Source organism: Canis lupus, chromosome 25 (genome assembly GCF_011100685.1).
Source record: "Canis lupus familiaris isolate Mischka breed German Shepherd chromosome 25, alternate assembly UU_Cfam_GSD_1.0, whole genome shotgun sequence".
Taxonomy (NCBI): Eukaryota; Metazoa; Chordata; class Mammalia; order Carnivora; family Canidae; genus Canis; species Canis lupus.
In genome coordinates this window covers 48,751,496-48,775,848 of record NC_049246.1, presented here as the reverse complement: position 1 = coordinate 48,775,848, position 24,353 = coordinate 48,751,496, and the positions used below count along the sequence as shown (strand labels likewise).

Below are 24,353 nucleotides of genomic sequence, written 5' to 3'. Positions count from 1 at the left end.
ATGCTTCCCCCACATGCCCCAAGATGTCCACGTCCTAATCACTAGAATCTGAATATGTTGCCTCATATGGCAAAAGGGATTTTGCAGATGGGGTTAAGAAAAATATTTTTTTTAAAAGAAAGATCTTGAAATAGGGAGATTATCCCGGATTATCCAAATGGGCCCTAATTGTAAGATTGATTGATTGATTGATTGATTGATTGATTTGACACAGAGAGAGAGAGAGAAAGTGCGCACAAACAGGGAGAGTGGCAAAGGGAGAGGACGCAGCCGACTCCACACTGAGCAGGGACCCTGGGATCATGACATGAACCCAGGGCAGCTGCTTAACCAGCTGAGCCACCCAGGTGCCCCAAGTCGGCTCTAAATAAATATAAGAGGGACGCTGGAGGGTTGAAGTCGGAGTGAGTGAGCTGTGAGGATGCAAGCAGAAATCAGAGAGAGAGAGAGATTTGAAGATGCTATGCTGCCAGCTTTGAAGTTGGTGGAAGGGTCCATGAGCCAAGAGAGATACAGGTGGCCTCTGGAAGCCTAGAAAGGCAAGGAAACGGATTTTCCCCTGGAGCCTGCACTGTAGATACCTTGATGTTAGACTCTCCCCTCCAGAACCGTACGAGATTAAACGTTGTTTGAAGCCACCAGGCTTGTGGTCATTTGCAACAGCACCCAGAGCAGATGAATCCAGCCTTGTGTCCGCATCAGAACATTTCTGGGATCACACTCTACATACGCCTCGCAGCTGGCTTTCTCCCCTTTTTCCCAGCTGGCAACAGATCCTGAAGGTCTCTTCTATACACACATAGGGAGACACTGCCCGCTGGCAGAGGCGGTGATGCTCCCTAACGTTCCTCCCGCCCCTGCCGGTAGAGGGGGCCGTATGCCTGGTATGGCTCGTGGGCTGTGGGCACAGCAGAGTGGCTAGCTCTGCCTTAGAAGGGAGAGGGCAGGGATCCCTGGGTGGCGCAGCGGTTTGGCGCCTGCCTTTGGCCCAGGGCGCGGTCCTGGAGACCCGGGATCGAATCCCACGTCGGGCTCTCGGTGCATGGAGCCTGCTTCTCCCTCTGCCTGTGTCTCTGCCTCTCTCTCTCTCTCTCTCTCACTGTGTGCCTATCATAAATAAATAAAAGTTTAAAAAAAAAAAAAAAAAAAAAAGAAGGGAGAGGGCATGGGCAGCGTGGGTCAGTCTTCCAGGCCGAAGATGCACACTCGCGGCACGCTTTCCCCAGCGGGCAGCTGCGGAGGGCGCTGTGCACAGATGCGCAGAGCAGAGCGGGGCAGGGACAACGTTAGTTGCTACCCAACATCCATCCTTCTCTTCCTTCTCCGTGACAAAGCCCTGACTCTTAGCTGGACAAACTGCTTTGTCTCCCTTGACATTAGAGTGATCTTGTGTGTGAGTTGTGTGTGGAAGGCTGCTCACATGTTTTTTTTTTTTTATTATTTAAGATTTTATTTATTTATTCATAAGAGACACACAAAGAGAGAGGTACAGGCACAGGCAGAGGGAGAAGCAGGCTCCATGCAGGGAGCCCGACGTGGGACTCGATCCTGGGTCTCCAGGATCACACCCTGGGCTGAAGGCGGTGCTGAACTGCTGAGCCCCCCGGGCTGCCCCATGGTTTTGACTCAGCTCCCTTTGTCTTCTTGCACAACCCGGGTTCTTGGAAGTGATTCAGAGAGGCAGGCATCTGAGAGTCCAGAAGATTCTCTTTATCTACCAGTTGGCTTAATTGAGATGGGGGGGGGGGGTATGGCCCTCTCCCGTCAGCATACCAAGTTCCTCCTTTGTACCAGAACCTTCCACCCCCACTCCCACCCACCTCTCCCCCCACCCCCATGTGTGGTGGTCTTGCATACTGGTTCTGTGCATGTTCAATTACTCCACTGCATTAGCAGTGGGAGAGGGGGAAGGTGGAGTTTCTGGGGGCTCGGGGGTCTGAGCATGTGAATGCAAGGGCAGACAATAATGCGTGAACACCAACACGGCTCCCCTCTGGGCCATGCAGAGAATTGACACTGCTGCCCTTTTTTTCTCCCCGCCACCAATCCATGTTGCTGTGGTCAAAATTCTTTGGTAGCAGCACACAGAAACCCTCTCGAACTTGCTCCAAACTTGGCATCTCTTAACTAGGGGCAGGTCTGGCGGCAAGGGTCAGGATTCTGGAAGGCATTCAGGAAAGGAAATTTCTGGGTGCCTGCGTGGTCTCGCATACCCCTGCCTCTCTCCATCACTCACTCCCTTTCCCTCAGGCTCCCTCTGCTTGTGCAAAGCCTGGGAACGCCTCCCTGCTCCCACGACCATCCAAGTGACCAGTGGGTGCTGGGTCAGCCAAGAGGGTGTTTATCTATCCACCCAATTGATTAAGAGCACACCCTGTGCCACACTCGGCGCTAGGCACAGCAGCCGTGCTGATAAAGAGACGAGGTTGGCTCCGCTCTTGTTGAAGGCATTGGGGGCAGGCAGTTTACAATTTAATGGGATCTGGGCAGCCCTAGATGGGAATCGCAGAGGACTAGATTATCCGCATACAAATCCCTGGGGGGATACAAACCCAGAGGGAACTCATTACCCAGCATCACACAATTAGATGGGAAAGCAGAAGTCAGCTGATAGGCAAATAACCTCTCTCCACTTAAATGAGCATCTTTTGTACCATTTAAAAACAAATACGGCAGGGCACGTGGGTGGCTCAGTCAGTTAAGCATCTGTCTTCAGCTCAGGTCATGATCCCAGGGTCCTGGGATAGAGCCCCGCATCGGGCTCCCTGCTCAGCTGAGAGCCTGCTTCTCCCTCTGCCCCTCCCCCTCCCCCTGCGCATTCTATCTCAAACAAATAAAAATCTTACAACCCCCCCCCCCAAATATGGCAAGTGACACAAGTGAAGCTGCAGTAAAGATTTCTGAAATTCTGTCCCTTTCAGAAAGCAATAAAAAAACTGGTGAAAACAGTCAGAGTCAACTCGTTGGAACTCCGGAAGTTAACCAAAGATTTGCAAGAACTCAGGAAAGCGCTTATCAAAAAGAGCAGCTGCATCGTCTAAGAACAGCAGACCCTGCAATGTCATAACTTACTCTGGTCCCATCCCCTGCTCCCAGCCCAGCAGCGGCCTGGAAATAAGAGACTGAAACACAGGCAGCGGCCAGACCACGCATGCAAGTAGAACTCTGCCCCACGAGCTGCCGCCGCCTGCCCAGCACACTAACCTCTACTGACCACGCTCAACCCAGGAGGCCAGCCTGCTGGAAGGCAGACTCGCAGGGAGCCAGACTGCTGTCTCCAGCATCTATTATTTCTCTAATAGTCTCTCTGCCTCGAATGGCCGGGACTGGACACTGACCCCTTCTCCAAGTCCTGTCCCCACCAGCAGGTTAGGACCAGCCAGAGAGGCCAAAACATACTAACCGGTCACATGGGACACCCCGCATCTAGCTGGCCGCCTCCGGCTTCCCCAGCCCGCAGGCTCCCAGCAGGGCACACCTGGAACCTTCCGTTTCTCCCACTCCTCTGCCTGCCTGAGAGTCTCTGCCCAAACCCAGCGGATGGTGGCTGACTCCCTTGCCAGAGTAAGTCCTGACAAAAGAAGCCTTTGCTTTTCTCTTTGGGTTGGTCTGTTGATTTCTACAAAAATAACAGCCCACACTGTGGGGGGAGAAGAGAGACCTCCTTCATGAAGGATTATTATCTGACCTGTTTGGTGACTCCTTGAAACCCCAGCTCAACAGATTGGTCTTTATTTTGGGCCTCACCCAGTGCCAAGGCCACTATGCAGGGGCATCGCGGAAAGTATGTACAGGCAAACATTTTGGTTGTTACTTCTGGAGGCAATAGATAGCCGTGGGGGCAAACACTAGTGTAACCGAAAGCTTTTTTCTTCTTATTGGAGGGTGGGTGGTATTAGAGCCCAACATCTGGGTGCTAAGCCTGCTCGTTGCCACTGGGTGTTGCTTCCATTAGACCCTGTCAGCTGACGGAACAACAAACACGTGTGTTTATACTGGCCTGTGTCACACGTGTCGCCGGTAGCAGGCACCTATAGCTATTTCCATTTGTAGCCATCTGAGTTTATGTTAGACTGAGCATGAGTTCATAGTGCGGCCCGACCCACCACCACGTGGTGGGTTCTAGCTTCTTCCTCTCGCTTCTGTGTGAACTCTCATTTCAACAGGGAGAATTTGCCTTCCGTTGACTTGGTTGGTTTCCAGAATCTATGTGCCTTCACTTCTAGTCTCATGCCCAATGTGACTCAGGTCAGCACCTTATCCCCCACCTACTTCAGTGGGGCTGTTTCAGGCATTTGGGGCAGTGAGATCCTCTGGTCACAGCCTGCGTTCTCCTGGGGTCCCGCAGCTTCCCCGGTGAGAACACTTGTAGGGGAGCAGTGACTCGTGGACATTAACTGGCATCCTGCAATCTCGCTATCAACTAACTCGTTCCAGGAGTCTTTTTGTCAATTCTTTGGGATTTTTACATAGAAAATCACATTTTAAAGATATAAATCGTGGGTGCCGGGTGGCTCAGTTGGTTATGTGTCTGCCTTCGGCTCAGGTCATGATCCCAGTGTTCTGGGATCGAGTCCTTTATTGAGCTCTCTGCTCAGTGGGGATTCTGCTTCTCCCTTTGCCTTTCCCCCCTGCTTGTGATCTCTCTCTCTCTCTCTCTCTCAAATAAATAAATAAATAAAATATTTTAAAAATGTATATACGTCTTTTTTTTAGAGAGGAGGGGGAGGGGCAGAGGGAGAGAGAGAATCTCAAGCAGACTCCATGCCCAGCATGGAGCCCAGCTCGGGGCTTGATCTCACAACCCTGAGATCATGGCCTGAGTCAAAATCAAGAGTTGGATACTTAACCAACTGAACCATCCAGGTACCTGTAAAGATATATATCTTTATATTATATGATTATATGACCATATGTTGTATGTTTTAGTATTATAATATGTAATTATATAATTTTATGTCATGTTATATAGTTTTATATAATACATTATATTAATACAGTATATTATTATGTTATATATTTTATAATTATAGCCTATATATTAGGCTATAAAATATAGCCTAAATATATATATATATTTTTAAAAGAAAATACCTTTTATTATAATTTCTTGTGAAGTTAAAAACAGAGGCAGACCCTTTTAAATAAGGGATCATAAAACAACAAAGGGCCATTCCATTAAAAATCAAGGCTCCTAAAACATTTAAAAATGTAAGATAATACACAGGATCCTCAGTCAGCATCCAGCTACTAACACAGAGTTCCCCTGTCACAGCTATAGGGATTCATATCCACTTTCCAAATTCTCAGTGAAGAAGGATGAGCTGTGTGATTTTTTAAAGTAGCAAAACTGCAAATTATATATACATAAAACAAGGCAAAAATCTTATATATTTATCCACATCATTACTGTTTCTAACATTCTTTATTTCTTTGTGTAGGTCCATACACCCAATCCATTGGTATAATTGTCCTTCCTTTAACCTTTTTTATAGAGTAGATGTGTCGGTGATGACTTATTTTAATTTTTCTGTATCTGAAAATGTGTTTATTTTGCCTTCACTTTGGAGATATTTCCTCTGGGCACAAAATTCTAGGTTGACAATATTTTTGTTCAGTACATTAATGATGTTGCTCACTATCTTCTTGCTTGCATTGTCTCTGGTAAAAAATTTGCCTTCATCCCTTTCTCTCTCTGGGTGTAACATGTCTTTTTTTCCCTCTGGCTGCTTTTAAGATTTTCTCTTTATCATTTGTTTTGATCATGTTTCTTGTAATTGGAGTTTGTGGAGATGCATGGATATGTGGATTTATAATAAAATCTGGAAACATTGATGCTATTTTTTCAGAGAGTTTTTCTGTCCCCTGGTCTCTCCTCCATTGGATTCCAATTATACATATATTAGGTTACTTAAAGTAACCTAACAGCACACTGATGCTCACTTTTTAAAATTCTCTTTTCTGGGGATCCCTGGGTGGCTCAGCGGTTTAGCGCCTGCCTTTGGCCCAGGGCATGATCCTGGAGTCCCAGGATAGATTCCCACATCGGGCTCCCTGTGTGGAGCCTGCTTCTCCCTCTGCCTCTGTCTCTGCCTCTCTCTCTCTGTATCTCATGAATAAATAAATAAAATTTAAAAAAATTCTCTTTTCTGGGGCACCTGGGTGGTGCAGTTGGCTAAATGTCTAACTCTTGGTTTCAGCACTTGGATAGTGAGTGATCTCAGAGTCAAGATCAAGCCTCTCATTGGGTTCTGCACTCAGCACAGAGTCTGCTTGAAACTCTCTCCCTCCCACCCTACTCCTCCCTCCCCTGTGCTCTCTCTCAAATAAATAAATAAATAAATAAATAAATAAATAAATAAATCTTAAAAAAATCTTTTCTCTCTTTGTTTCATTTTGAATAGTTTCTATTATGTCTGTAAGTTCATTAATCATCTATTCTGCAGTGTCAAATCTGCCGTGAATCCCATTCAGTATATTTTCCATCTCCTACAGTGTGATTTACATCTGTAAAAGTTTTATATGTGTCTTTTTTTTTTCTAAAGTAGGCTCCACACCCAACATGGAGCCCAATATAGGGCTTGAAGTCATGACCCTCAGATCAAGACCTGAGCTGAGATCAAGGGTTGGATGCTTAACTGGCTGAGTCACCCAGGTACCCCATTGATTTGTGTCTTTTAAAATATCTTCCATGTCACTACTTTGCTTTTTGAACATATGGAATTGGTTACATAACAGTCTGTGTTCAATAGTATATATAAAACACCCAGTGGTTTAAACAGGGAAAGTTTAGTATAAAGAGGTATTAAATTCTGATAAAAGAATGATTATAAAATACAAAAAGGCTCTGTACGGTGTTCTGGGGCTAAGGGAGAGGGCTCTAGGAGAACCCTCTCCAAGGCCAGGGTCTGGACCTTATTAGAGAGGTTGTAGGTACAGCCCACTGGAAAGCAGAGAAGTCTACTGGTTCATCCTGGCCAGACCTGGTCTATAGCCACTGGGGCTAGCAGAAACCCATTCCCTAGACTTCAGGCTGGGAATAGGCCATCAGCCAATGCTCAGGCACATAGGCATGAGGAAGGAGTGGTGGCCTGTGCAGGCAGATGGAGGTGAGCCACAGTTGGGGGCTAGGTATGGAGATGAGCAGAGGTAAGCAGGGTGCTGGTGCAGGCAGGAGGCCTGGAGTGTGTAATGTCTGTGTCAGAAAGGTCATAGGAAGATTGTCACCAGGTCAGACTTCAAGAGCATTGAGGATCATGGGTTCTGGGCACACATGCTGGGTTCTCACACCCACGTGTTCTCACACCCATCCCACTGACCCACCATGCAGCAGCTGGACACAGTAGGGAAACGCTTCTGCTTGAAATGTCCTTCCAGTGTGCTCTGCTGTGAGAGCTTATCATTGCGCTTACTGCCAGGGAAAGGCTTACAGGAATTCACCCCATTCCCACAGAGTGGGTACTGAAGGGTGAATTTGGGACTGAGAGGTGATAAGTTGGTTACTAGCATCAATTATAATAACTTCCCGAATGTTCTTGTCTGTGAATTCTAACATCTGTGTCAACTCTCCATTAGTTTGAAGTGATTAGTGTTTGTCCTCATCATGGGTCATATTTTCCCGTTTCTCTGTGCACCTGATAATTTTTGCTTGGGTGGCTGGCTATCTGTATTTCTATAAATGTCCTTGAACTTTGTTCTGGGATGCAGCGGAGTCAGTTGGAAACAGTTTGATTCTTTTGGGTCTTGTTTTGAAGATGTGTTGGTTGCACCAGAACAGTGTGCTGTTTAGGGCTAATTATTTCTGCTTCTAAGCAAAAGCCTCTGTGTACTCTCTGCTGTGTCTGTGAGTCGAAACTTTCCAGTCCTGCTGGCGGGAACAGGTGCTACTCCCAGGTGAAAGTGAGCTCTCGGCTGTTTGCTCTAATCCTTCTGGCAAGTAGTTTCCTCACACACATGCGCTGAGCACTCACTGCTTTGCTCAGGCTCTCTCTCCCTCTGCCTCTCTCCCACCTCCAGATCTCTGGAGCGCTCACAGTGCAGCCCACTCCTCTCCGGTGCTCTGTCCCTAGAATGCCAGCTGCCATGGTCACCCCAGACCCTCAGCTCCATCTCTTTGCCTCAGGGCATCTGTCAGGCTCTGCTGCAGTGCCTCTTCTTGGGCTGCAGCTCAGAAGCTCTCCAGGCAGACAGCTAGGACAGTGTAGGGCACAGGTAATCTCCTTTCTACCCACCTCTCAGAGCTCACTGTCCTGTTTTCTGGTGTCCTATATCTTGAAAACCATTCTTTCATAGATTTTTGTCTGATTTTGTTGTTTCTGTTGTTCCAGGGAGCAGTGTAAATCAGGTCCTTATTACTACTTGTCGGCCAGGGCCAGAAGCATCCCGAGATGCTCAGCAAACATCTAAGTGGAAATGTTGAGAAGATGGCTAGACAGGCTTATCTGGAATTCAGGGAAGAAGTCCAGACTGGGAGAACAGATTTGGAAGTCTTCAGCAGATCCATAAGCATGGCTGAGATCACCACCGAGTGTGGATCTGAGAGAAGACCAAAGACCAAGCCGCAGATCACTTCGAAGTTTAGAAGGTGGTGAGCTGAGGAGGGCCCTGGAGAGAAGACTGAGACAGAGTGACCAACGAAACAGGAGAAACAAGAGGCTGTGACGGCAAAAAGCCTAAGGAGGAAAGTGCACAGAGATGAGTGGAACCACATTGGAGGTGTCTGATTGGTCAGGTGAGATGCCATGAGCCTTGGCCCCCGGGTTTGACATCAGGGAGGCCGTTGGTGCCCCTGCAGGTAGAGTGGTGGGGATGAAAGCCTGCCTCACCAGATTCAAGAGAAAACAGAAGACAGGAGAAAAGGAGTCAGAGACAGCCATTTAGATAACATTTCTGAGGAATTTCACTCTAAAGGATAGCAGAGGAATGAGGTACCTGGAGGGATCCAGGGGGTTTTCAAAGGAAGGTCTTTTTAAGAGTAGAGGTTTTATAGTGTGTTTGTAGGCTAGAAGGAATCATCCTATTAGACAGAGAAATGCTTATGATACCAGAGAGAGGTAGAAGGTCATTGCTTATGGGATGTCCTTTTTTTTATTTTATTTTATTTTATTTTATTTTATTTTATTTTATTTTATTTATTTATTTATTTATTTTTATTTTTATTTTTTTTATTTTTTTTTTATGGGATGTCCTTGACACGAGAGGTGGAGCTTTGATGAGGAGCATGGATAGTATATCTGTGAGGGGAGGACGAGGAGGCAGGGCATGTGGCACATGCAGGGGTGGAGCACGTGGAAGTTCCCTTCTGTTTGTCAGCATCATAGGAAGCAAGGCCATCAGCTGAGAGTGAGGTGGAGGAGTAGAGAAGGGAGTAGAAGGTGTGGAATCATCACCCTGTGGCAGGTGGGGAGGTGAGCAGGACTGAAGACTTCCAGAGCACTCCAAGAGAGGACTGGCTCCCAACCATAGCTCTGGGAGGCACAGACAGCCCTCCTCGGGATGCCCGGTTTTATGACTGGACATATGGCAAGGCAGACATTTTTGAGCACAGAATTCATTTCTTTTCTAAGGCCAAGGCTCAAGGAATTGCTATTTTGGGATTCTCTATGGGAGTCTTCCTTTCCCTTCTCAAAAGTGGGAGAGGAATCAGATGAGTGGAAGCCAAGGACTGAGTGGGCTTGTAGACCAAAGGGAGAGCACCCCACGGCCAGGGGGAGGAAATCTGCCAGAGGAGAGGAGGGGGCATGGTGGCGGCGGCCCTGTCGGCCATCAGCATGTCTGTCTTCAGGTCAAAGACGACCACACAAAAGTTATGAAAGGCCAGGAGTCCATTTAGGCAAAACTAAGATGGAAATCTCGCTTGGGAAATTGAGGGCCAGGTTTAGTTTGCTTTTTTCCTGAGCCTGTTTCCATTCGGCATCACACATGCCAAAGAGAAGTAAGCAGTGGTAGACTGTCATCGTACAAGGAAATGCAAAGCAGGAACCATTAATTCATGAAAGCTAAAGGCATTCCCTGTGGTTTTCCATGGTTCACGACTGGCTGTGTGTAGGAGCGAGTTCCTATGGCTGACTTATTGTGTTGGAGAGACACAGGTCGAGCATCAACACAGGCACTGTGAACAGTAGTGAAATCTGAGGATGTCCCCGACAGGTCCAGGTGAGGGATTCTCACTTACACCTCACAGGTATCTGTGTCCCACATGTGACAGCCAGGCTTCTGTGCCAGGCAGACCGTGCCATCCCAGCTTGACCTTTAGTTGACAGGGGACTAAGCTGCTCCAATCCACAGTTGTTTTCTTTTTTTCTTTCTGTTGGGCATCATTATAGTAGTACCTGCCTCAGGGGACTGTCAGAAGAAGCAAATGGGTGAAATATGTAAAACATGGAAAGTGCTCAATAAACAGATGGTATTGCATTATGAATTATAGAATAAACAATAGGAGCGCCTGGGTGGCTTAGTAGGTTGGGCAACTGACTCTTGATTTTGGCTCAGGTCATGAACTTCGGGTCATAAGTGTAAGCCCGGTGTGGGGCTCTGTGCTGCGTGAGGAGCCTTCTTGGGATTCCCTCTCCCCTACCTCTGCCCCTCCCTGCACTCATACTTGTGCTCTCTCTATTTTTCTCTCTCTCTCTCTCAGAAAAAAAAAAAAAAGAGCTAGCAATGACACAAAATAAATGATAGCTATTCTGAAATTCAGTACCTTCTGTTCTATGTCTTGGGATGTGCCAAAGATGTCTGGGAATTTGTTGTGACAAATTAGCTGTGACAGTCACTGCCCTTGAAGGACCAGGGTCTCCTCTGAAACCCCAGCTGACTTGGATACTCTGTTGCTAGAGACCACCCAGCATCGTGGGAAAACAAACAAGTCCCAAAAGATGGGAACTTTAAATGGCCTCGGGTGAAAGCAGTAAAAACAAAAAACAAAAAACAAAACAAAACAAAAAACCAAACCCCTCCCCCCCCCCAAAAAAAAAACCCAAAAACAAAACTCCAGAGAAAATATTGCAAGCATTCTGGATGTGTTTGAGGAATAGAAAAATCAAGGAATAGCTGGGAAGGAGGGTATAGTGTAAGGTCAACTCTGCTGCATAGACATATGGTTCGTTGGTGGACCTAGAGTTGCACCAGATATTAATCCTCAGTGACATCTTGCCCAGAAGAAGGCTCTCATCCACAGGTGTGAATCAGGGCTGCTGTGTAGAGTTGTGCAGGTGTGCACTGCACAAATAAGGGCTACCATTAATGTCATACATAATCATACCTGGCCAAGCTTTGCCTAGGGTTATGGCCTTTGGCTTTACCTTTGTCTTTCTGGACTAGCCACTGGGAATCTGAGAGCCTGCAGGACACAAGCCCTATAAGGCTCCCCTGATCCTGGCAATGTGGCACCCTACCACTCTAGCCCAAGGGCCCTGCCGGTGACAGCTCCAAAATCTCCTCATTGGGGGATTTGGTAGACAGACCCTTGGGTGCACGAATAGACTCTTGAGGCATGGCCCCATGTTCATAACCTAGTAATACATAATCCCCCCACCCCGAGTGTGGTGGACCTGTGACTTTCTTATAACCAACAGAATATGGTAAAGGTAAGGAGATGTCACTCTCATAATTACCTTATCATATATAGAAAGAGAGAAAGAGAAAGAGAGAGAGAGAGAGCAAGCAAGCACATTCCGTCTTACTAGCACGCACTAACACACTAGAGAGTCTCCTGGCTGGCTTGGTAAGATAAGGAGCCGTGTTGTGGGAGTTCACGTAGTAGGGAACCTAGCAAGCACCAGAGGGGGACCTCAGGCCACAGCCAGGGCCCTCAGTCACTCAGCTGAGAGAGGATGAATCTGACAGCTGCCTGAATGAGCTGGGAAGCAGGTCCTTCCCCAGTTGAGCCTCCAGATGAGAGTGAGCCTGCCCAACCCCTGGGTTATGGCCTTGCGAGACCCTGTGGCCTCAGAGGCCCCAGCCAGGCCGTCCCTGGACTCTTGGGCAGATAAGACACATCTGTTGTTTTAAACTGCTGAGTTCGTGTAGTTGGCTACACAGCAGCAGATGACTAGTGCAGGGGCTCTCGGGAGCATAGTTCCCTTGGGAGGAGAAATTGTCTTCAGCAGTGAAGGGGACTTGTCTTCAGGTGGTAAACGTGCTATCCTGTGTTCTGCTATGTGCTTACTTGGGGTGTCTTGGGGGTGCAAGGGGAATCACGGAACGTCAAAATCCATAGGCTACCTAGGGACCCACGATTGGCCCCAGCAGCAGCAGTCGCAGGGGGAGGCAGGGCTGGAACCTGGCTTGTAGACAAAGATATTTGTTTAGAATGTTATAGTACAGTTAGCTGGTGTGAAAAGGATTGTTATCGTAACTCTTTGACCCAGTTTGGTTAGGTTAGCCATTAAAAATCACAGGGTAAGGCACGAATGTTAGGTAACACACAAACATATAACACACGAGTGCAGTCAAAATCCGCACAGTTCAAGAGGGTACACAAGCTTCCTTCCTAACCGAGTCCTCAGTACCCTTCTCCCGAGGCAACCTCTGTTAAGTTTCTGGCTTGACCTACTAGAAACTCTCCGTGGACACGTGGGATCACACCGTCAGGTACTTTTCACTTAGCAGAAGGTGGTGGAGACCATTCCTATCAGCACTGATGCATCTGCCAATTCATTTTAGTGGCTTCCTGGTTGGCTGTGTGGGCGGTTGTGTGTTCCCGGCCTCGCCCTGCCCGGGAGTCACATTCCAAAGATCCTCCAGAAGGAACCACAGTTCAAGGTCAAGGTTGTCTCAGAGCGCACACAGCCAACGCGTCTACCCTCACCTGGGAGAGGAGAGCAAGACACCCCAAACACAGCTCCAGCTCAGCCAAACCCGAGCCCGCCCGACGCAGCACCCGTAAGGCTCCTGCCAGCCGGGCTAACGGCCCAGTTTGCTCCAAGAAATATTTCAGGAGCAGCTTTGAGGCTTTTGTAACCAAAGGTGGTGGTAGTGGATTTCCCAAAGCACAGAAACAGGCTATCTCAGAGCTGATTCTCTCCATCCTAGAGGAGAGGCTGGGGTGGGGGTGGAGGGAAAGAGAGAGAGAGAGAGAGAGAGAGAGAGAGAGAGAGAGAGAAGGGGAGACAAAGGGAGGGGGGGGATGGAGAGAGAGAGATCTGCTTGCTACTTGCATAGGATGGACAGCTCCATCCCTTCCCATCTCCCCCCCACCCCGTCCTCCCCTCTCAACACACACACATATGTCCAGTCTCTTCCCTGGCCCAGGTGGGGTTCACTCGTAACTATGGAGGTTCCCTCACTCCCCAGAGAGCCAGAGAAAGCCTTTATAGAATCTACAGCGAAGTCTTTCTTCTTCAAGTCGTGACTGGCTGTATATTTAGAGTCTGGAGCCATCCTTTAGCCGTGGGGGTTTGGGGCCCTGGTGTCCCTCCTACAGGGAGCCTGGGATGGCTTCAAGTGATCTGGCTGCCAGGCTGTCGCAGGTTTAGCTCCAGGAACTAGGACCCGTCATTCTCCCAGGGCTGGTGCCACATGCTGATTCTTAGAACAAAGAATCCATCAAGTATTGACGGGGGATGGGGGGGTGGGGGGGGGGTGAGGGGGTGGGGGGGGTGGGGTGGGGTTTCAGAAGCCCAGAGGACAGCTAGCTTGATGCGATGTCCTGCCCTGCTGGTTCGACTTAGCCAAGAAAGAGGATCATTTTTGCAGCCGTATTTGATCAGTTTTCCACGGTGCCTTTCTCAACCCTTTGATATTTAAATCATTCTCCTTTGAACCACCTCCACCATCATCTCTTGCCATCAGATTTGAATTGCTGTGTTGGATATTTTCATTTGACAATCTACAGGGACACTGACTCACAAAGACGGGTGGGAGATGGGCAGCCACTGTTTTTAAGTTTTTAAAATAAATGTTTTTATTTTAGAATAGTTTGAGATTTACAGAACAGCTGCAAAGAGATGCAGAGAGTTCCCACCTTCCCCGCACTGTCAACCACGTTCCTCACATCCCACGTTAGTGTGCTGTACTGGCAATTAGTGAGCCAATACGACTACGTATCAGCAATAACTCAAGTTTCTACTTTGTTCAGATTGCCTTAGTTTCCCCTGATGTCCTTTCTATATTCAGGATTCCACCCAGGACACCACATGAATTTAGTTGTCGTGTCTCCTGCGGCTCTTCTTGGCGGGATAGTTTTTCAGACTTTCCTTGTTTTTGATGACCTAGACAGTTTTGAGGATGACCAGTCATATATTTTGTAGGATGACCTTCAATTTGAATTTGCTTGGTGTTTTCCCCATGATTAGACAGAGGCTGTGGTTTCTTGGGAGGAGGACCACAGAGGTGAAGTGTCATTCTTGGCATGTCACATCGACAGTACATGCTATCAACACGACTTAGCACTTAAGACGTTAAGAGTGACCACCTGGCTGTCCTGCTGTTTGCCAGATTTCTCTACTGTCAAGTGACTTTTATTTTACCATTAGCTCTCTTTTTTTCTTTTTTTGCAATTTTGAAAATTGAGATACAATCCACTTAACATAAAACCCACCATTTTAAAGTATCCAATTCAGTTTCTTTTCTGTTTTTTTTTAAAGATTTTATTTATTTATTTGAGAGTGAGAACACAAGCAGGGGGAAGGGGCAGAGGGAGAGGGAGAAGCAGGCTCCCTGCTTAGCAGGGAGCCGGATGCAGGGCTTGACCCCTGGACCCTGAGATCATGACCTGAGCCAAAGGTAGCAGCTTAGCCAACTGAGTCACCCAGGCGCCCTTCCAATTCAGTTTCTTTTAGTATAGCCCCAATTTTATGCAGCCACCACCACCAATTCTAGAACATTTGTGTTATAACCCCCAATAGAAACCTGCACCCACTCGTAGCTGCTCCCCATTCGCCTTTTCCCCCAACCCCTGACAACCACTGATCTACTTTCTGTTTCTATGGATTGGCCTATCTGCACGTTGCATATAAATGAATCCTTTTCATTTGGCCTTTTGTGTCTGACTTCTTTCTCTTAGCGCGTCTTCAAGATTTGTCTCCGTTGTAGCAGATAATTAGTGCTTCGTTCCTTTTTATGGGTGAATAATGTCCATGGTAATGGATGGCTATGCCCCATTTGTTTATCCATTCACGACTTGCTGAACATTTGCATTGTTTCCATTTCTAGGCTATTATGGATAATGCTGTTATGAACATTCATGCACGGGTATTTACAAGGATATACATTCTCTGCTCTCTTGAGTACACACACACACACACACACACACACACACACACCCCTCGGGGTGGAATTTCCAGATTATATGGTGACTTGAAAAGTTTAATAGGTTCTCCCCAAAGCCTATAATTATTCACATCTCCATTAATATTGTCATCCTGGATTTTACCACTGTTAAAATTTTGCCAGCATGATATTTAAAAAAGAAAAAAGGTATTTCATTATTGCTTTAATTTGCATTTCCCTGATTGCTTTGAGAAAGGGCATCTTTTCTATACTTATATTTGTCATATATCTTTTCATGTTTATTCATACACTACCATTTTCCTTCTCTGGGTTTCTCATGCTCTATAAACCATTCCAGGGCGTAGAACAAGATGGAAGCTTTCCAGTTCATTTTACAAGGGTAACACAAAAACCTGATAGCTCACAAAATCCTGAAAAGAGGATACTCCAGAGAAAAACTGCAGACTCATTTATGAATACACATGCAAAAAGGAAATAGAAGCCTTTTGTGCAGAAAATACATCCCTGAACACGTGTATCCCATCAAATCGTGCAAGCAGAGTGCTATTGTAGAGTGTAATAATTTCTTAATGGACAAAGGGCCTGTGCGGAAATGTGAAGAAGACACCTCTAGCCAGAATCCAGAGGAGGGAAGGCTGGCTTCTCTGTAATCAGATGTCTGGAACACAAACAGCAGTGTGAGTAAGCAGAGACTCTGGTGTGTGCTGGTGCGTGGGAGGGATGCACACGCTCATAATGGATCTAGCAATATTGAAAGAACATTTATGGATCCCTTTACCCCAAACATTCCATTTCTGAGCACTTGTTTTTAAGGAAGAAAATAAGGATGGGCCCATCAGAGCGTTATATATAGCAATAAGCAAAACAGACAAAACCACTGCCTTTAGGAGCTGATAAAGACTGTGTAGTTGTGTGTGTGTGTGTGTGTGTGTGTGTGATTATTTTTCAAAGTGACTTTTCTTAGATTGGAAAAGTCACTTACAAAACAGAATGAGCCATTTTTTAAAAATCTACCATTTATGTTTCTAGGTATAAATTGCGGTTTGGAAGACTAATGTTAAAAATTATCTGAATGGTAAGAATTAATGCTTATTTATTTTGTTTACCGGTATTTTCTACAGTGTCTAGTTTACTTCTATAATTTAAATAATGTTTTTATTTGAGAGCAAGTGAGCAGGAGAGCACAAGGAGGGGGAACAGCAGAGGGAGAGGAAAAAGCAGACTCCCCACTGAGCAGACCCCAGGACCCCGGGATCATGACCTGAGCCGAAGGCAGATGCTTCACCAACTGAGCCACTGAGGTGCCCGTATTTATTGTAGTTTTATGGTTTTATTAACACAAATATGATGTGCACATAAGCCGTCTGTTCATTTTCTTCGCTGTGCAGCGTGGTATTGGATGGGGACTCTGATGGCCAGCTGGGCTGCTCTTCCCACAGTGGCTTTGTGGTTCTTGGAGGAGACGCTGTGAACAATCTCTGCACAGTGAGATCTGTTGCAAAGAGCAGCACCTCAAGCTCCTGGACGCTGTGGACTGGCAACTTCCAGAAGCCACCGAGCAGCACGGGCTTTGTTTCCCTGTTGCTCCCGTAACCAGTGTTGGGCATCAAGATGTGGCCCCTGAATCTTCTGCGCACCCTATTGTCAGTGCCCTGGGTTGCTGCCGTTGCACTTCATTGCGACATGTGGATGTCTGATTATTGCGGATGAACCACTTGGTCCTCTTTTTAGCCATCCTGGGCTTCACCAGAGGTCTGAGGGCGGCCGTGACGCCCAGTAACAGATGGCTGCCCCCTCCGCAGGCAGCCCCGAGGAAGAGAGGGGCCAAGAAGTTATTTTTAAATAGCATTTGGCATGAAAATAAGCAATGGAGGGAGGGGTGCCTGGCTGGCTCAGTGGGAGGAATATGCAATTCTTGAGTTGGGGGTTGTGAGTTCGAGTCCCACGTTGGGTCCAGAGATTACTTAAAAATGAAATCTTAAAAAAAATTGAGGGAAACTGCTAACAAATTAAATGCTTAATAAAAGAGGATTGGCTGATGAAGTCAGTTCATGGAGTTATTACGTACAGTGAATGAATTCAGTAAACACGTGCGGGCACTGTTTTGAGCACTAGGGAGCTCTGTGGCCATTCTGTGTTGTCCGTGTGAAAAGGAGAGGGAGTGGTGTGAGAAAGAAGGACGGTCTTGGGCTGGGCAGGTGGCAGGTGCCCTGTCTCTTGCCGCTGGGAGCCTCCTCTCTTGGGTCCCCCCTGGAGGCCTCTGACTTGCGCGCGCCCCTAGCGGCTGGCCGAGCGCCTGCTGCAAGGTCTTCCCGGGGCGCGGGTTCCTGGCACTGGCTCAGCTGCACCCCCGTCATTCTTTCCAGAGCCTTCCGGGACCCAGCCCAGCCGGTGACAGCCCAGCGCCTTCCAGGCTGAAAAGGGGGCCGGGAAAGGCGCCCCAGGCACCGGGAGCCGCCTGGGTTGGCATCTGTCCGATTTACTTCTTAATCCAGAAAATCACTTCCAGTTGTGTGTGACCTTCTCCCTGGGCCAGGACCTGACAACTAGTAGGCAGTTATTATTATTATTATTATTTTAAAGATTTTACTTACTTATTTATTTATTTATTTATTTATTTATTTATTTATTGCACCAGCAGGGGGAGGGGCAGAGGGAGAGAATCTCTGAGCGCAGAGCCCCAGGAGAAGCAGAGGCTGTCTCATGACCTTGAGCTCATGACCTGAGCTGACATCAGGAGTCGGGGGCCCTCAGCCAAGGGAGCCACCAAGGCGCCCCTGGAAAGCAGGTACCTTTTAAAAATCAGGAGGAAAGAAACTATGAACTAAGAAAATCCTCCTTCCAAACCCAGCAATAGGAATTCATTGCCATACTGGGACCAGTTTTGAAAATTTTTTTATTTTATTTTGTTTTTAAAGATTTTATTTATTCATGAGAGAGGCAGAGACACAGGCAGAGGGAGAAGCAGGTTCCTCGCAGGGAGCCCGATGTGGGACTCGATCCCAGGACCCCGGGGTCATGACCTGAGTCAAAGGCAGACACTCACCCACTGGGCCCCCTAGGCACCCAGAATTTTTTTTTTAATTAAAAAGTGAGGTTGGGGAGAGAGAAGGGTGCTGGGAAGACTGGTTTGCTGTCGGCAGCCTTGGCGAGGCTGAGGGCTGTGAGCCCAGCAGCGGTGGGAGCTGAGAGGCAGCAGGCCCCGGGGTCTGTGGTGCTCTGCCTGGGAACACAAGGCGACAGTCCTGAGCGAGGGACGTCCCGGTGGCCCCAGGGGAAGGCTCAGTCCCACAGCCTTCCTGAAGGCACCTGAGGCCAAGAGGCAGGAGTCAGGCCCGTGGGGGCCTTAGAGACCCCACTCCCTTCCAGTTGGCTCTGGGGAAGGGTAGAGTGGAGGACTCTAGGGACCACCCCCAGCCTCCAGCCCACTTTCTCCCCCCAGGCAAGACCCAGAGCCGCCCCTGAACCCCACCAGCTGTGGAGAACCAGAGCACAGGACAGGGGCTCCCCAACTGGGTCTCCATCTGGTGGCTTCCCGAAGGGATCAGTCCTGGGAGGCTGCTGCGTCGGGCACCCCACGGGGGCAGAGGTGGCCCAGGACGGCTTGGTCTGGAGGATGAACAGAGGGAAGCCTGCCCGGACTTATGACACCTGGAGTTGTAAACACCCGTTGTGACCTGCCTGGACCCACACACGGCTGGAGGTGACCACCTCTCCCTGCCCTCGCCCTCCTCGGACTCCCAGTTCCTGAGTTTTCCACTCTGGGGGACCAAGAGAGCAGCCCCGGTGAGTGGGAGATTGGAGGTCTGGGGGGTCAGAGGGCCCTGGCTTCAAGCCCTGGCTCCGGCACCCACATTTGGGGACATTTGAGCATAAGCTGCTGGGCATGAGCTGTCGCCTCTCCGTGCCTCAGTCTCTGTATCTGCAAAATGGACAGGAGCTCCGGTGCAGGTGCAGGCCAGCAGAGCACAGGGAAGTCCGTGAGCGTCGGGGGGCTCTGTTCCTTCTTGGCCTGGCGTGCAGCCACCCCCCCGGCCCCCCCAGCTCGCAGCAGCCCGGCTCTGCAGTCCCGTCCGTCCCTTTAACATTGTCTCGAGTCCTCTCTCAGCCAGGACGGGATGTTTCCCTTCTGCCTCTCTCCTCGCTCTCCTATTCCCGTGGTGGGTCCCAGCGCTTTCCTTACCCTGCAGCTCAGGTGTGCTGCACAAGCGGCCGCCGGCGGAGGGCTGTTCAGGGGTTGGCGGAGGGGGGCTCTTGTGGGCCGAGCGGGTCCCTGCCCCCGGTCAGTCCCGGGGGAAGTTCGAACCCTCAGTGAAACTCAGAATGTGACACTATTTGGAGACAGGGTCGTTAAGGAGGTGGTGAGGGTGGAATGAGGTCACCGGGGTGGGCCCCAATGTCGTGTGGCCGGGGCCCTCGTAAGAAGAGGAGACGGGACGCAGACACACACAGCGGGAGGACCACGTGAGGACACAGGGGCAGACGGCCATCCTCAGGCCAAGGACAGAGGCCTGTGGAGAAACCAAGCCTGATGACACCTTGACCTTGGACTTCAGCCGCCAGGACTGAGAGGGACAGCGCCCTGTCTGCTGTCCAGGTGCCGGGTCTGTGGTCCTTACAGGAGCCCCGCTCTGTGCTCCCCAGAATGGGCCCCGGGAATGGGAGAGGATCCCCAAATGTCCCCACTTGAGTGCTCCCTATTCCTATCAGCACACTCCTGTCTCTTGGACTCGCCTCCTGCCCTCTGTGTGGTGGGGTGGGGACCACACCAAGAGACACGATAGGAACCCAGACGGGGGCTGTCACGGTCGGCACAGCCACCGGGGTCCCCGGTCCTGCACGAACGTGCATCATCAGGGCCAGGTTAAATGTTGGTGGTGTGTGGAGCACACCGACCCCCTGCAGCACCTCCAGTCATCACAGGGCCGGGAACTGAGGCCTGGGGCGTGGTGCCATGGCCTCAGGTGGCAGCTTGGTTTTCTCTTTTAATGTGGAACTATTTCTTGTGCGGACGGGGTGCAGGGGGAGAGTTGGGTGACCTGCTTGTGTGCCCTTGGGCAGACTGGGCAGGTGCTGGTATTGGGTGGCGGCACCACGGGTCATACGCGGGATGAAAAGCAGTGGCCACGTGCCATCGCCGCCGGCCTCGGGCACCCCCGCCAGCCTCCCACCCCAGAAATAGTCCGGGTGTGTGTGTCTCGGGCCTCGGGCGGCCCCCCCAGCTCAGGGATGGGGCTGGTGTGCGTGGGGAGGGGAGGGCGGAGGGATGGGGTGAGCACAAGCTGCTCACTGCCCTCAACCGGCGCCCATTGTAGGTGGCGGTTCCGCGATCCGAGAGGACAGCAACCTCGCGGGTCGGCGTGGCCCCCCCAAGACCAGGCCAAAGCCAGATCCCAGGCCACCTCCAACGACGCCTTGAAAGGGACGGAGGTCTTTCCTAAGTGTGTTCTCTGTGGAGCCGGAGAGAAAGCATCCTGAAGCCTCTTTCCTCGCACCCTCTCGAGCCCCGATGACTGCGTGTCGTCCTCCTGCACGCGAGCTCCCTCGCCGCTCCCCAGACACACGCGCCAGGCCTCTGGCCACCAGCCTCCCCCTCGGAGCTGCGGCAGCACCCGGGGCCGGGGCCAGGGCGCGTGACCCCCAGGCCATCCTGCCAACTACGGAAAACCGTGCAGGAGACAGAGAAGGAGAAGCCGGTTAAAGTCACGCGGTGGGTCGGGCCGGTCGTTCCCAGCAGCCCGCGTCCCCGTTGTGGTCTCGCGTGGCTCTCCCTGCCACAGAGTCCCGTCCCCGCGGTCGTGCTGTGGCCTGGTCACCGCTCCTGGGGGTCCTACCGCACGACCTTCCCCAGGTGGGAGGGCCCGGGGAGGTGCTCACACATGCACTCACCCCCACTCACCCCCACCCCACACTCACCTGTACACACTCACCCACACCCCACTCACCTGTACACACTCACCCCACCCCCACACTCACCTGTACATGCTCACCTCCACCCCCACACTCACCTGTACACACTCAACCACACCCCCACACTCACCTGTACAGTCACCCCACATTCACCTATACACACCCCACCCCATACTCACCTGTACACACTCACCCCCACCCCACACTCACCTGTACACACCTACACCCCCACATTCACCTGTACACACTCACCCCCACACACACCTGCACACTCACCTTACACACTTACCCCACACTCCCACATACTCATACACAATCACACACTAGCTCCCACGCTTCCCCACACCCCACCCACACTCGCTCACTCACACCCTCACATTCACCCCCACTCATCCCACCCCCACTAAGCTGGCTGGGGAAGCTGACAGCAGCTCTACTCTGAAAAATAAGATTAATTAGTTTTATTTGTGTCGGGAGCTGGCGAAAGGGCCCGTTCTCCAGACCTTTGTCATGGAAATCCATAGAAAAAGAATTGGTTGGAAGTCAACCTCCCCCAAAAAAACCCAAGGGAAGAGGACTTGGGAAATACACTTTGCCAAATTTGTACTGTTCCCAGAGTGGCTCCTATAATGAGCCCATCAGGGTAAAAGTGCAGGCGGCTGTGAAGGGCGACTCTTGGCAGACAGGAGAGTGCTGTGGGGAGGCAGGGGGAGGCTGCGGGGAGGGAGGGGGCAGGCAGAGGAGAGACTGTGGGGGGGCTGGGGCTGGGGGTGGGGGGTTGGGGACCCCGGCTGGCACCTGGCACTCCTGGAGGAAAACCCAGTCTCCTCCGAGAGGAAATTTCCTCGGGCTCGTCAAAAGCCAGAGCCAGGACAGTCGTCACGGAGGACGGGTCAGAAACACGCGCTGCGCTGCAGGGCTTACAGGTTTATCGTTTATCCCAGTAGTCTCCCTCCTCGGAACTTACAGACACAATCAGAGCCGTGCAAGGACCCAGCCAGGGTTAATCTGTGCGAGCAAACAAGTGGAAGCAGCCGCGGCGGCCACGCCAGAGGACAGCAGTTAGATTACATCCGGATGATGGGACGAGAGTTTCCTAAAAATAAATACTTAAGACATTTTTCTCACAGTATAGTTAATTGAAAAAGGCAGGTTACAAAATAGGAAAGGAAGATTGTCTCAATTTGGGGCGTAGTGTATGAGTGTGTGAGTGTGCATGTGTGTGTGAGTGCGTGGGGGCTGTGAATGTATGGGTGTGTAGATGTGGGAGTGTGGGGGATGTATGTGAGTGTGACAGAATGGGAGTGAGTGTGGGAGTGTGCATGAGTAGGATTGCGTGGAGTATGTGGGGGTGGGGGTGGGGCGAGTGTGTGGAGGTGAGTGTGTAGGGTGTGTGTGAATGAGTTTGTGTGAGTGTAAGGGTGGGGGTAAATGTGTGAGTGTGTGCAACTGTATGAGTGTAAGTGGTGTGGGGTGTGTACAGGTGAGTGTGCAGGGGTGAGTGTGTGTTCATGGCTATGCATGCAGAAGTGTGAATGGGTGTGGCATATGTGGGGGTGAGTGTGGGGTGGGGGTGAGTGTGTACAGGTGAGTGTGGGGATGTGGGTGAGTACAGGTGGGGGTGGGGGTGGGGTGAGTGGGGTGAGTAGGGGTGAGTGCATGTGTGAGCACCTCCCCGGGCCCTCCCACCTGGGGAAGGTCGTGCGGTAGGACCCCCAGGAGCGGTGACCAGGCCGCAGCACGACCGCGGGGACGGGACTCCGTGGCAGGGAGAGCCGCGCGAGGCCACGACGGGGACGCGGGATGCAGGGAACAACCGGCCCCCACCCGCCACGTGACCAGGCCGGCCCTCTGCGGGCTCCCCGCCCTGGACCGTCAGGGGTGCCCAGAGGAGGGTGGCAGCTTCGCCCAGCCTCCCTGGCCCCATGGGTCCCTCCGGCCGGGCTGGGCACCTCCGTGAGGGCGCAGGGAGGGTGGTGGCGCGTGGGGCAGACTCCCGAGGACGGACCGGGTGCGGGCGGGCAGAGAGAGCGTGGGACCCAGCCGGGGTCACCCTGGGTCACCCTGGGCCTGAGCAGCCCCTCGGCTCCTGCCCCCCCGCCCCCCCGCAGAGCGGATCCTCAGATGTGAGGGGCAGCCTGGGGGGGGTTGGGGCAAGGAGCTCCACGCCATCCGTCAGCTGAGCACGGCCCGCTGCTGCTGTGTGCGACAGCCCTGGGGCCTCTGGTCCCTGGACGCGACCTCGGCACATGGGCCTCCTGCGACCGCCGGCCAGATGCCTGATGACGTCCTCCCTCCCGCCCGCCCGTGTCCGGAGGCTGCGGCCCTGAGAGCAGGATGCCAGGAACGGGTCCCAGGCATCCTAGAAACCCGGTCCTGTAGGTGTCAACCGTGTCCTTAGCGAGGCCCCGCGCCCAGGGATTGGGACAGACGGCTGAGAGCCACTGTGCCCGCGGCGAGCGCGGGGCCCTCCCTGGCCTTGGGGGGCAGGGGGCCAGGGCCCAGGACGGGGCTGCCAGAGGCCTCCTCTTACGGCACACAGGTGCGCACGTGGGTGCACAGAGAGACACAGAGACACACAGGTACCCACATGTGCACACCCACCCCCCAGGTGTGAAGACACACACGCACACACACAGACACACACACACAGACCTGGTTTTGGCTTTAAAAGGCAAACCCATGGGGCGCCTGGGGGGCTCAGGCAGTGAAGGGTCTGCCTTCGGCTCAGGTCATGATCCCGGGGTCCTGGGATCAAGTCCGCATCGGGCTCCCTGCTTCCCCCTCCCTGCCGCTCCCCCTGCTTGTGCTCTCTGTCTAATCAATCAATCAATCAATCAATCAATCAATCAATCGCAAACCCAGAACTGAGATCGCCTGTGGGAACGACGGCCCACAGTTTAGCTTTGGGAACAGAGCGTTTTTCCCCGGAGCCCCCGGGACCTCTGGCCTCGCTCTGCCCCCCCGACCGGTGGGGGCTCTGGAAACATCTTTTGTGGCGGGTCATTGTTGGTTTCCAAAGTTGTCCCCCGTCATGGCCGGTGCAAAGGGGAGGGCCGAGGCGTCACCCCCTCTTGAGTTTGCCGACTGCACCGGATGGCACGGCGTGGCCCCAATTCGTGTTCACCTGGAACCTCAAAATGTGACCGTATTTGGAAACAGGGTCTTTGCAGATACAATTCTTTGAATCGAAATGAATTCTACTGGATTCC

The 24,353-nt window shown here is 51.1% G+C and overlaps 2 long non-coding RNA genes across 4 annotated transcripts; one reads left to right on the top strand and one right to left on the bottom strand.

Annotated features, from left to right (window-relative positions):
* The first annotated feature begins 7,665 nt into the window (after positions 1-7,665).
* LOC111092354 lies at positions 7,666-21,169 on the top strand. Of its 3 annotated transcripts, none has more exons than XR_005378896.1 (6): positions 7,666-7,893; positions 8,328-8,731; positions 16,261-17,780; positions 17,870-18,019; positions 18,674-19,017; positions 20,547-21,169. It is a non-coding gene; the product is annotated as an uncharacterized LOC111092354 (long non-coding RNA). The 3 variants fall into 3 exon arrangements; XR_005378894.1 differs by having other exon boundaries at positions 18,674-19,828; XR_005378895.1 differs by lacking the exon at positions 7,666-7,893 and adding an exon at positions 7,913-8,211 and having other exon boundaries at positions 18,674-19,828.
* LOC111092355 lies at positions 9,174-13,522 on the bottom strand. The gene is made up of 3 exons (XR_005378897.1): positions 12,554-13,522; positions 12,167-12,284; positions 9,174-10,344 (listed from the first exon to the last, which is right to left on the bottom strand). It is a non-coding gene; the product is annotated as an uncharacterized LOC111092355 (long non-coding RNA).
* Positions 21,170-24,353: the final 3,184 nt, after the last annotated feature.